Source organism: Acinonyx jubatus, chromosome D4 (assembly GCF_027475565.1).
Source record: "Acinonyx jubatus isolate Ajub_Pintada_27869175 chromosome D4, VMU_Ajub_asm_v1.0, whole genome shotgun sequence".
In the NCBI taxonomy this organism is placed as follows: domain Eukaryota; kingdom Metazoa; phylum Chordata; class Mammalia; order Carnivora; family Felidae; genus Acinonyx; species Acinonyx jubatus.
In genome coordinates this window covers 26,577,972-26,588,774 of record NC_069391.1, presented here as the reverse complement: position 1 = coordinate 26,588,774, position 10,803 = coordinate 26,577,972, and the positions used below count along the sequence as shown (strand labels likewise).

The 10,803-nt window shown below is 41.2% G+C and overlaps 1 long non-coding RNA gene across 1 annotated transcript in view; it reads left to right on the top strand.

The window, feature by feature from the left end:
* The first annotated feature begins 753 nt into the window (after positions 1 to 753).
* The window catches only part of LOC113592825 (uncharacterized), a 359,370-nt gene continuing 349,320 nt past the window's right edge, over positions 754 to 10,803 (top strand). Inside the window, exon 1 of the long non-coding RNA XR_008291053.1 lies at positions 754 to 3,553. This is a non-coding gene — a long non-coding RNA (uncharacterized LOC113592825). The remainder of the gene's footprint in view (positions 3,554 to 10,803) is intronic.

The window sequence follows — 10,803 nt, the reverse complement described above, 5'->3', positions numbered from 1 at the left end:
CTTTGTTCACTGCTTTTTCCTCAGTGCCTAGAACTAATCCTAGTTCGTAGTAAACTTCGTGTGTCTTTCTTCTAGTATCTTCTTATTCTCATCAGCGTGCTTAAGGTTCTCTAGACTCATGTCAGCTTGAAATTAATTAATGCTGCTTTCTTGCTTCTGGGCCCTTAGCTGTACTTGTGGAAAGCCCGTAGTCTCTCTTTATACTGTAGACCTTAGGTTAAGAACCTCTGATCTAGTGGAACAGATAAGTCTGAACCACAGTGGTAACCGTAAGATTAATGACATATGTTAAAGGGAAAGGATAAATAACTGAAGGTAAAAAAGTAAAGGTATGTATTTATTGTAGAATTGAATGAAGCTGATTAATTTGTTCTTGATAATAAATTTTAGCATAAAAGAGGGCTAATGGCTTTATGATTAGCTTGGTCACGTAACTCAAGTGAGGTATTTTGGTAAGTAGCTTCCATGTACAAAACATGTTAGGAACTTAAAAGGGGCTTTATGGATTCTACTCTTAAGAGGTTTATGTTAATGATATGATACATACTTATTCTTGGGTAAGAAATCCTTTGGAATGATTCATCAAACTTCATCTTGGTCTTGTACAGGAACTTACTATGTACCGATTAAAATTGTAGCTGGAGTCAATGATAATGACTCCTGGTTCACATCTTGTAGAATGACCCTAATCTGCACTCAGATGCATAATTATTGGGAGCCCCTGGCCTCTTAGTTTCTATTTCTGGCTGATTCTACGTGTTTGTTTGTTTGTTTGTTTGTTTTTCATAAAAATCTTAAATTGGCTGTACCCTGACCAGATGGGTCATATTTGGCCCTTGGGCACTCATATTGTAAAACACAAAGGCAAGAACTTTGAAGAGATATGGTATATAGGTGAAGGAGAGGGAAGAGGAGACAGCTCGTAAATTTGTTCATTGAACAAATACTTATTGAGCATCTCCTGTATATGAGCACTGCCTAGGTATTAAGCATGTAAAGATAATTAAGGCCCACTTTCTACCCATAAGAGAATCTATGTCTAGGGCTGTTTGAGGAAATGAAGAAGAAAGCAGAAGGCATTGGGTGGAGAAAAGATTAAAGGTCAAGACTTGGGCTTGTCAAGTTTGAGATGAGAATGATACATCCAAATGGTCTTTATTGTGCTTCTAAAATGAGTCAAAAGTCTAAATTCTGTGGGAAAAAGCGTTGAGTAAAATGGAAGGCCAGCATGACATGGATGTGAAGTCTGATTTGTATTGGGAAGTATACATTTGATACTTCATGGATGGAAGAAGTTTTGTTTTGTTTTTTTTTTTCCTAATTTAAGTTAGGACTTCTTGCCAAGTTTCTGCTTAGGAATTCTGAACTGAACTTCAGATGTTTAGGGGCTTCTGTTTTAAACACATTTGGAGTTGTGGCTTCTTGTTCAAGGGAAAAACCCCTTCAAGTACATCAAAGAGCTGTGAAAAAAGATACAGTATGTTGACAATTTGTGTAAGGGCATCAAAACCAGAAAAATTTCTCTGTTGTACACACAAATTTCAAAGTTGGGGAAGAAGGTTTCTGGTGAGAGGCTTCTGTTGCTGTATTATACCCCCAAATACTTGGGAAATAATTTAACACATTCACTGTACCGAAAGTGTGACCTGGCTCACCCAGCAATTTCAAACCAAGGTCTAGAAGATGTTTTCTCTGGTGGGTGACCGTTAAATAAATTGTGAGGCTTCTCACTGCTGTGCCCAGGTGAGAAGTCAGGGAATAGAAGTAGGAGGAGGAATCTTCCCAGAACATCAGAAGCCACTTGACCCAGCGCCTTGGGGAAACTGCTTAAAAATTCAATTTAAATCACAGTGGCCAGATCTAGTGAGGGAATGATGGAAGAAGATTGTCTGTGCTGATTCAAGACCCAGTTCATTCCTTAATCCTATTGAGGACCTAGTAAAAGCAGGTACAAAATAAAATGCACACCTGCAAGGAGCAAGCCCACTATTAGATTCTTGGCAGAGGGGCATGGGTATCTGGGATATGGTCTAGAGTCTCAGCTCCATTACTCACTACCTGGGTAAGTTCGGGCAGGTTTCCCTAACTTCTGTGAGCCTCTGTTTTCTCATTTGGAAAATACGAACAGTAGCACCAACCTCAACAGATTGTTGCTTGAATAAATGGATGTTGGATATAAAGTGCCTAACGGATTAGTTGATGCTTAAAAAGAACTAAAAAAAATGTTCCCCCCTCCTCCTCTTTGCCTCTGTTTTTTTTCTTTCTCTTGAGAGGATAAAATAATCTTAGGACTAGTTTAGGTTAAGTGAGGATTTCGAGTTAAGAAATCAAGGAGGTGATGATTTGTACCTCAGTTCTAGCTCTGCTGTAACTCATTGTGTGACTGAGGCAAATCACTTAACCTCTCTCACCTCTGTTTCCTCACCTACAAATTGAGGATGGGATTGCAGTTTACAAATATTTGTAAATTGGAAGAAAAGATCAAGTTAAGCTCTTACGTAGGAAGAAGAAGTTAACAAAATGGTCAGGAAGGTGCATTAGAGTTCCGCTTCCTAAGTTGCAGCCTGGGCTCTAAAACTTACTTGCTATATGACTTAGATCTAGTCACCCAAATCACTGTGTCTCAATTTTATCTGTTGAATAGAAATAATAATAACAATAATAATAATATAATAATAATAGTTTATGCCCCATAGATATGAAGAGTAAATGAAATAATGTGTATAAAATACTTAGCATATGCCTGGCACATAGTGAATGATCAATACATATCTTTATTTTCTCAGACAACTTTGTTGGAAACATTGCTTGTGACCAGAGATGAAAGACTGAATTAGTGGAGAAACCTTAAAGTGTGATTTTGAGCCACCCTGACCTAGAGATTCTGAATAGACCTTTCTGAGTTCTGTTTCATAGTGGGATTAGACTGCTGGGTTGTCCCAGTGTTTGGGAACCATTTTGGGAACAGCAACAACTTTCACTGTTTCTGGAACTGCTCACTCCTGTGAGCCTCCCTCTATGGTGTTGACCTTCCCCTGGAAGAAAAGGGCCTCCAGTCACAACCTCATGGAAGCATAATTGGGATTGCTCTAGTTAGGAGTAATTTGCCTGCATCTTAAGAAACCTGCCCCACGATAATCACCAAGACCTTCCAGTGCTGAAAGTGTAGAGAACCCAATTTAATACTGCTGTTGGGTAACCAGAGTCTGATATACTGTGGTTCCAATTCTGTTGCTCAAGTAAACTTAAAGATGAATTAGGCAGTGAGAGTTGCTAGCCATATTCCCTTGTGCAGCCTTACTAAGGGGAGAGGTGATGTCCTGGGAGAGGTTGCTATGAATGATGAATCCGATTCATTGCAGTGTCTAAAAACTCTCTAGAAAGGAGTTCCAAGGAAAGAAATGCCTATGGCAGCCAGCAGTGCAACCGGAGAAAAGAGGGCATCATCAGTACCAGACCTAGACCTTTGGAAGACTTAAGTGCTAAAAAGATTACAGTGTTCCACCTCCACCCCCACCACTGTTCTCCACATTACATGCAATTGAAAACAAAGGTAAGGTACAAAATAAGTATAGCCAAATCCAACAAAGTTCTGTTTTTTCTATGATGATTTAAAAACATATCTACACATATATATATATTTTTTTAATTTCTGCTTTTTTGGTGCTCAGGGCACATGTTAGTTTGCCATGGATAATCAAGTCTGGGCTGATTACCCTGATAATCCTGACCTAGGGATCACCATAGAGAGTAGCTGAGAAATCTGGGAAGTGCTTGTCCCACTAATAGAAGAATATGATTAGCTAAATGGATGGATCATTTATTAAGTGCTTGCTTTTCCCAAAGGAAAGGCAGAGTTGATATAGGACATAGGAGTGACGTTTCCCTAGGAGTACAAGTCCCCAGCAGTAATAGCACACACACGGTGTTGGAGTGAACACACAGTTTAATTCAGAACTCTGGATTTTGGAATTAACCTCTTAACTGGTTTCCTTTATTCTAGCCTTACTTCCAACAGACTATCTTATTGCCAGAGCGGTCTCTTTAAAAAATGCGATCATGATAGCTCTCTATTTATAACACTTTATGTAAAACCTCACCATTCCCTATGGAATAAAGATAAATTCCTTTGCACTTTCTTTACAACTCACTTTCTTCCTACCTACTGACTTTCATCCCTCTTCATTACTCTAACCAACCCCGTGCTCCACCTGTGCACAAAAACACTCTTCCCATCCCCTACACTGTTTCCACTGCTGCTCGTTCTGTTCCACTTTCAACTACCTGGGAAATTCCCAGTGCTCTCTCGGAACCAGGCCCTGGATTCTCCAGGCAGACTCAGTCTCTCCCCACACAATTGGTTATGTCTTTCTGGTCACACTTCTGCTATGATATAACATTTCAGAATGGCAGTTCACATGTCTGCTTCCTCTTGGCACCTGTGAGCTCCTCTTGGGTAGGGATTATTAGACTTTGTTCATTTGGGTATCTTCATTGACTTGTTCAGTGCCCAGCATACTGTAGATGCAAAGTAATACTTGCTGAATAAACATAATCACTAGTTCATAAATTGGCAATAATACAATGATACCTACCTCCATGGAGGCAGAGGCTACATAGCTGTCATTCTGTTGGTTGAATACATGAGTGAGAGAGCAAAAATCTCATACAGCTATTGTGAAAATCAAAATGAAACCTATGGAGGCTTTATGAACTATGAATGGCTGGACTGGAGGTACTATTACTGTGATTGCAGTGAGCACAGCCCCCCTGACTTTCATAGCAGTGTGGCCATGTGCAAAGGGCCTCAGGAGCCAGCTTTCAGCTGCCTGACTGTCACCCCAGGTAAGGAAGAGGCAGCGTTCCATCGACTGGACGTGTAATGGGGTGAAAGCGAACCTGCTGCTATATCTTTCACAGCTTGTGAAGGCTGTAATGAAAAGATCTGAGAGGCCCTTTCTCCCTGATCCTGGAAGAAGAGTGTCATAAATGTCTAATTTGCCACTGATTGCCACATTGGCCCGGGACTCCCCATTGAAACGTAGCTAACCAGGAGGGCTCATGTTGAGAAAGTAACTTAACTTCTTTTATCACCCTAATTGAGTAGCAAATTTGAATAATACCCGCCATTAATTGAACAGCTTCTCTGTGTCATGTGTAGCGCTAGCATCTCATTTGACCAACATATAGTCATGCAAAGTGGGGGTATTGCCACCATTTTGGGGAACACAAAGCTCAGTCAAGGTAAGTGTTTTTCCAAAATCTCTCCATGTATTGGTCAGCTTTCATTATATTATGCTGAGGTAACAAACACCTCCAATGTCTCAGCGTCTTGGAACAACAAGACTTCAATTCTTAATCATATCCCATTCCCAGTACAGTGGCTGACGGCAGCGCTGGCTGTGCTCCATGTGTCTCCTTTATTTCAGAACCCAGGCTGAAAAACCGTCTGGATTGGGGGTACATTATTCTCATGAAAGAGAGAAAAGAGCAACGGCCAACCCTCCCAGAGGCTCTTAAAAATCTTCTGGATTGTGGCATATGTTACTTCATCTCACATCCCATTGGTGAGAGCAAGTCATATGGCCACGCTTGAAGTTAAGGGGATAGGAGTGAGTGCTTTTCCCACAGAGAGATACCTCAAGTCCATGGCAATGAGTAGGGATGAATAATTGGGAAGGAATAATTAGGGGCAATAATAAATTACCCAGTAAGTGAGAGGAGTTGGGATTAAAACTGAAGTTCTTCCTAATCTGAAACCCAGGTTCTTTTCCATTTTACCAAGTGGTCTACTACAGGAACCTTGCTGGAGATTTACTAACTTTGGTGTGATAGGAGCCCTGAGTAAAACTCCAAGGCTTTGATTCCTGGAAGTGCAGAAGGAAGAACTAAGGACCCTATCTTGTCACTTAATAGAATAAGATTGCAAGTGTGTGTCAGGAAAGTCTTGCTCTGTTGTCTGTCGGCGTAATTGGCATGAAAAACTTACTCTCTCTGCAGCCATTATTGCTCCAGTAAATCTCCCACTGTACCTCCCATTACCCCTCGCTTAAAGCACCGATTATTCCTTTATTAGAGCTCAGCCACAAGTAGGCCATGAATTTTTATGGCTTTTCCAGATCTCATAAGGCAATGAGAAGCATCCATTTAAACACAGTCACTAAACTATCCCACAGGTTTATGACCTGATATAGCATTTCACCACCGTTTAAAAGAAGCCGCACCCATTCACCCCTTCTTTGATTATTTAGCTTCCATGGTGAAAGAAAGAAAATTTCAATTTCCCACTCTCAGTGCCCCTAGTGGTTACCTGGGGATGTGGCCAGGCTGAAATGCCACCATTGACTAAAATCTGAATGCCCCACCTTTGGAAATCACTTCTAACTAGGGAATGAAAGTTCTTTTAGCCTCCTCCAGCCCTGTTGGGATGTTTATTCTGTTTGATTTATGTGTGTCTTCATTCAGCAATTTATTTACCAGACATTCATTGTGTAACTACTGTAGGTGAGGCGCTGTGCTGGGCATGACTCTCTGGGCTACTCAACTTCTAATCATATTGCTGTGGGCTGCTCTTCTATTAGGAAACCAGGAAAGAGAGAAGAAACACCTATTTCTTGAGGGACTTCACAGCAATTTCATGTACAGTGTCTCACTTGACCATGTCTGGATCCTTTACCATGGTCTAGAGTCATCTCACCTTGGACATGGCATAGCTGAAATGCCTTTGAGTTTTGTTTGGAGCCTCAAGAATATGGTTGAGCATCACTGGGTGTGTGGATCTGAGCACAGATCTTAGTTAATGAGGAAAGAAACATGGTCCTCAAAGCAGTTCAATTTCTGAAAATAACCACTGTATTTTCTATTAACAAACTTACTTCTAAGAACATCCTGACATCGAGTAACTACTCTTAGCTTCCACAAAATGAGATTCTTTTCCCCTAAGCTTTTCCCCAATAAATCAGAGACATACATGTCCATACAGCTACTGGACATTCTGGATTTTCATAGGTACTCTTAAACTCAACAAGTCTCAAAACAAATTCACTATCTCCCACATCCACTTACTCTTAAATTTGCTCATCTTCTTTCCTTTCTCTCCTGGTCAGTGTGCAAATCATTTAGTCATTCACCTGTACTTATAACCTGGGAGACAGCCTTGATTCCTCCTTGTCCTTTACCTGCCCCATCCAGTTAGTCACTGAGTCCTGCCTTTTTTTGCCTTCTTGGCATCTTTCAAATAGTAGCATCCATTCTATCACTATTGCCCCTGCCTTTCCTTACCGATATTCCTACAACACCCCCTCCAGTTGTTGGTCTTCTTGCCTTCAGTCCCATTCTGCTCCAGGCCATCTTAATCAGTATTTCCAGAGTGACCTTTCTACATCCAAATCTGACCATGCCGTTCTCCATCATGAAGCCTCCATTGGTCCTTCAGAATGTTCAGTGGAAAGGCCTTCTCAGTACAGAGTTACAAACTCCTTCATTAGTAGTCTCCCCACCTCCCACTTCTGTAATTAAACTTCCTATCCCTCAAAATGCACATTTAAAACCATTAATGTCAATTGACATGCCTGATTCCTGAAATCAGGATTTTTTTTTTTAATTCCCACATATGTTTCCTTTGTTCTCCTAGAAAACTTGTACCTACCCTAAAGACTCAGTTAAAACCTTCTTTCTGAAGGAAAGTGCTGTCTGATATCTTCAGGCAGGACAAATCCCTTCTACCTGCCAGCTCCGGGGAACACAGAACCACATCTTATAATACACATCCTGTTTGTACTGCTTACTTAGACCTTCCATATCCTTTGTCTTTTTGATTCTCCAACCCTGTCAGATGGGTCACTGTTATTCTATTTTACAGATGGCAATCAGGTTTACCTAACATTTCAAGGTTGTGCAGTTAGTAAATTCAAGGCCCAGTCTAGTGTCCCCACTGCCACGTACTATCTACTAAATACACTGCTGTCCCGTTTGAGACAACAGCAGCAGCTTCTCTCATGTAGACAGGAGGGGCTTATTGGGGGCATCTGGTTGGAAAAGAGGTCTAGCTGACTTGCCTTCAAGCTGCATTTGTAAGGCAAGAACAGAGGTTGTATTTGGACTGTGGTATTCATCATTGAAAATTGTAATGTTTTCTGAAGCCATTTTTGTTTCACATATTGCATAAGATTGAGAAAAATCTAAGTTGTCTGTATTGAAAAATACTATCATCCCTGTACTTTTTGTTCGTTGGTTTTTTGTTTGTTTTTTAGAAGGGGGTTTTAACTTGCATGAGATTGTGGGGAGGGGCTTTGGCCTGTGTTTAGTGGGGCTGCTATCACCCTTAGTGCATTGCCGGGCATAGATTAGAAGTTCAGCCTGAATGCCCTAAATGTAGCTCCAGAAGAAATGCCATCACCAGGCATATACTTAGGGTTCTGGCCTTGAGCTGACTGCAGGTAGATAGAAGATGTGTCCACATAAACATTTCTGCATCTAAGGAACAAAACTGCTGCCAGTTTTATCCACTGTGCTAATCAAATGTCCTGAATAAAGACACATCTGTGGCAAATTCCTTCTGGGTTTTAGAACTAAGGAATTGTTTCTCCTAAAGATGTACTAAACTTTTTATCACAGCAATAGTTACAGAAACCAGTAGAGGCCAAGCCTACTGAATCAGAATTATCTGGGAGCATAACAAATATACTAATTCCTCAGTCCCATCCCCAGAAATTCTGATTGAGAGACCTGGAGAGGGCTGAGGAATCTGGTCGGTGCAGATTCCCGAGCTCTCTGCAGTGTACTGATTAAGCCACTGTTCCCAGCATTGGCCTCTAACAATGTCAACGTGAGGTGTGGCTGCTCCCACAGCTGTCACTGCTGAGGAGGCTCCCTACTGATCTCTGGCTGTAAAGAGTTCTCCTTGGTACAGAAGGCAACATATGCCTCCGAACCCTGATATCTTTTCCTCTCTGTCCTGAGGGCGTGACTCAGACCTGGTGAAAGGTGAGCCCTGGGTTTGACGGATCTCTCCACCACTTGCCTCTGTGTCTGCAGACATGGAAATGAGGGCTCTAGGTACGCAGAGAGAAGCATCCTTTCGTTTCTAAGCAGGCATTTATGGGTCAGCAGAGCACTGACTGAGAACCTGAATTTCTTAGAAGTGGACTTGCCCAAGGTCACCGAGAGTTAGTGGCAGAGCCTGAATAGGATCTGGGTCCCTTACCTCTTAGACCAGTGCCTGCCCCACCATAGTCCACGGCTGCCATTGGAGAGCTATCCCTGCTCCAGCTCCTGTAGGAAGGGACACAAAACATGGGATTAGAGTGACTGTTGCATATTAAAAAATCAGCCCTTTGTCTGTCTTTGAACAGATCCACGGCTCATGTTCCCATTATTAGGACAGAAACTTCCCAGGAGACGGACAGGAGGAAAATGAGAAGGATTCAAGGAAGCTCTGCATTGGGGACAATTTTTTTTTTCTTTTTAAATTTCAAGTTAATATGAACCTGCTTATTTCTCCTCTGCCTCCTTAGTGACTAGCAAACGCAATTGATTTATGCCACTTTCTCTAACTGGCGTTCTAATGGGTCCACGAGAGGAAAATAAAATATTTAATAAAATAAAATGTGACAAATGAACTCTTTGAGTGAAACAAGCCATATTAGAGTTGCCGATGCAGCAGAAGGAGGAAGGAGGTTCCGAGAGCTGGAAAGAGGCCCCAATGAAGACTGTGATGGGTTTTGAATATTTTTTTAAATTTTAGATTGGAGGGATTTGACCATATTATACATAATCTGATGTATACATGTATACATTTCATCTCCACTCGCCATTCCTTTGTCGCTTCTCATTTGCTGCAGTCTGAGCAGGGTTCCCTATTATGTAAATAAGGGAATGAGACAGATGGTGCCACAAAGCAATGAATTCATTTGGGGGGAGGGCTTTAATTATGGATGGGTGGGCCCGGCTGTGTTTTGGGTTCAGCAAACGTCCCAAACGTTATGGGATTGGCAAAACCCCAGATGCAGTTTTCCAGGCACATTTTAAAATCCTGTCATATTTGCAGGGGAATTGAAGTTGGGATTTGTTTCTTGTTCTTTATTAAATTCCTCAAGTTGCTGGCCCTGATTTTTAGCCTCTGAAACTGTGGAGGAATTTGAGCAGTGTTTTAAGGAGCTGGTCTACAATTCTTTTAAGACTAAAGTGCTTCGTAGGTACTACTGACCTTTGAATAATCTTTTTTTTTAATGAGAAAATTGGGGATCCAGGATACTAAAAAAGAAAAATTGCAATTATTCATATACCCAGAAATGATTGCTATTAATTTGTTGATATATTGAATTTTAGTATTTTTTTTAATTTTTTTTTTTCAACGTTTATTTATTTTTGGTACAGAGAGAGACAGAGCATGAACAGGGGAGGGGCAGAGAGAGAGGGAGACACAGAATCGGAAACAGGCTCCAGGCTCCGAGCCATCAGCCCAGAGCCTGACGCGGGGCTCCAAATCACGGACCGCGAGATCGTGACCTGGCTGAAGTCGGACGCTTAACTGACTGCGCCACCCAGGCGCCCCGAATTTTAGTATTTTTAGTACACCTGCACACCGTTGAAATCTCACTATACTTGCTATTTTATATCTTGTGCGGTTACTTCATAGTACATCATAACCATTTCCCTATATCACGTTTTACTCATAATTTTCATGAATATATAATAGTTCATTGAATTTATGAGTCACTTGAAAAAATTAAAACTATATATTTTAGTGGGCATTTGTTTCACCTGGAGTAATAGAAAGTAGATCCTAGATTTTGTTTATGT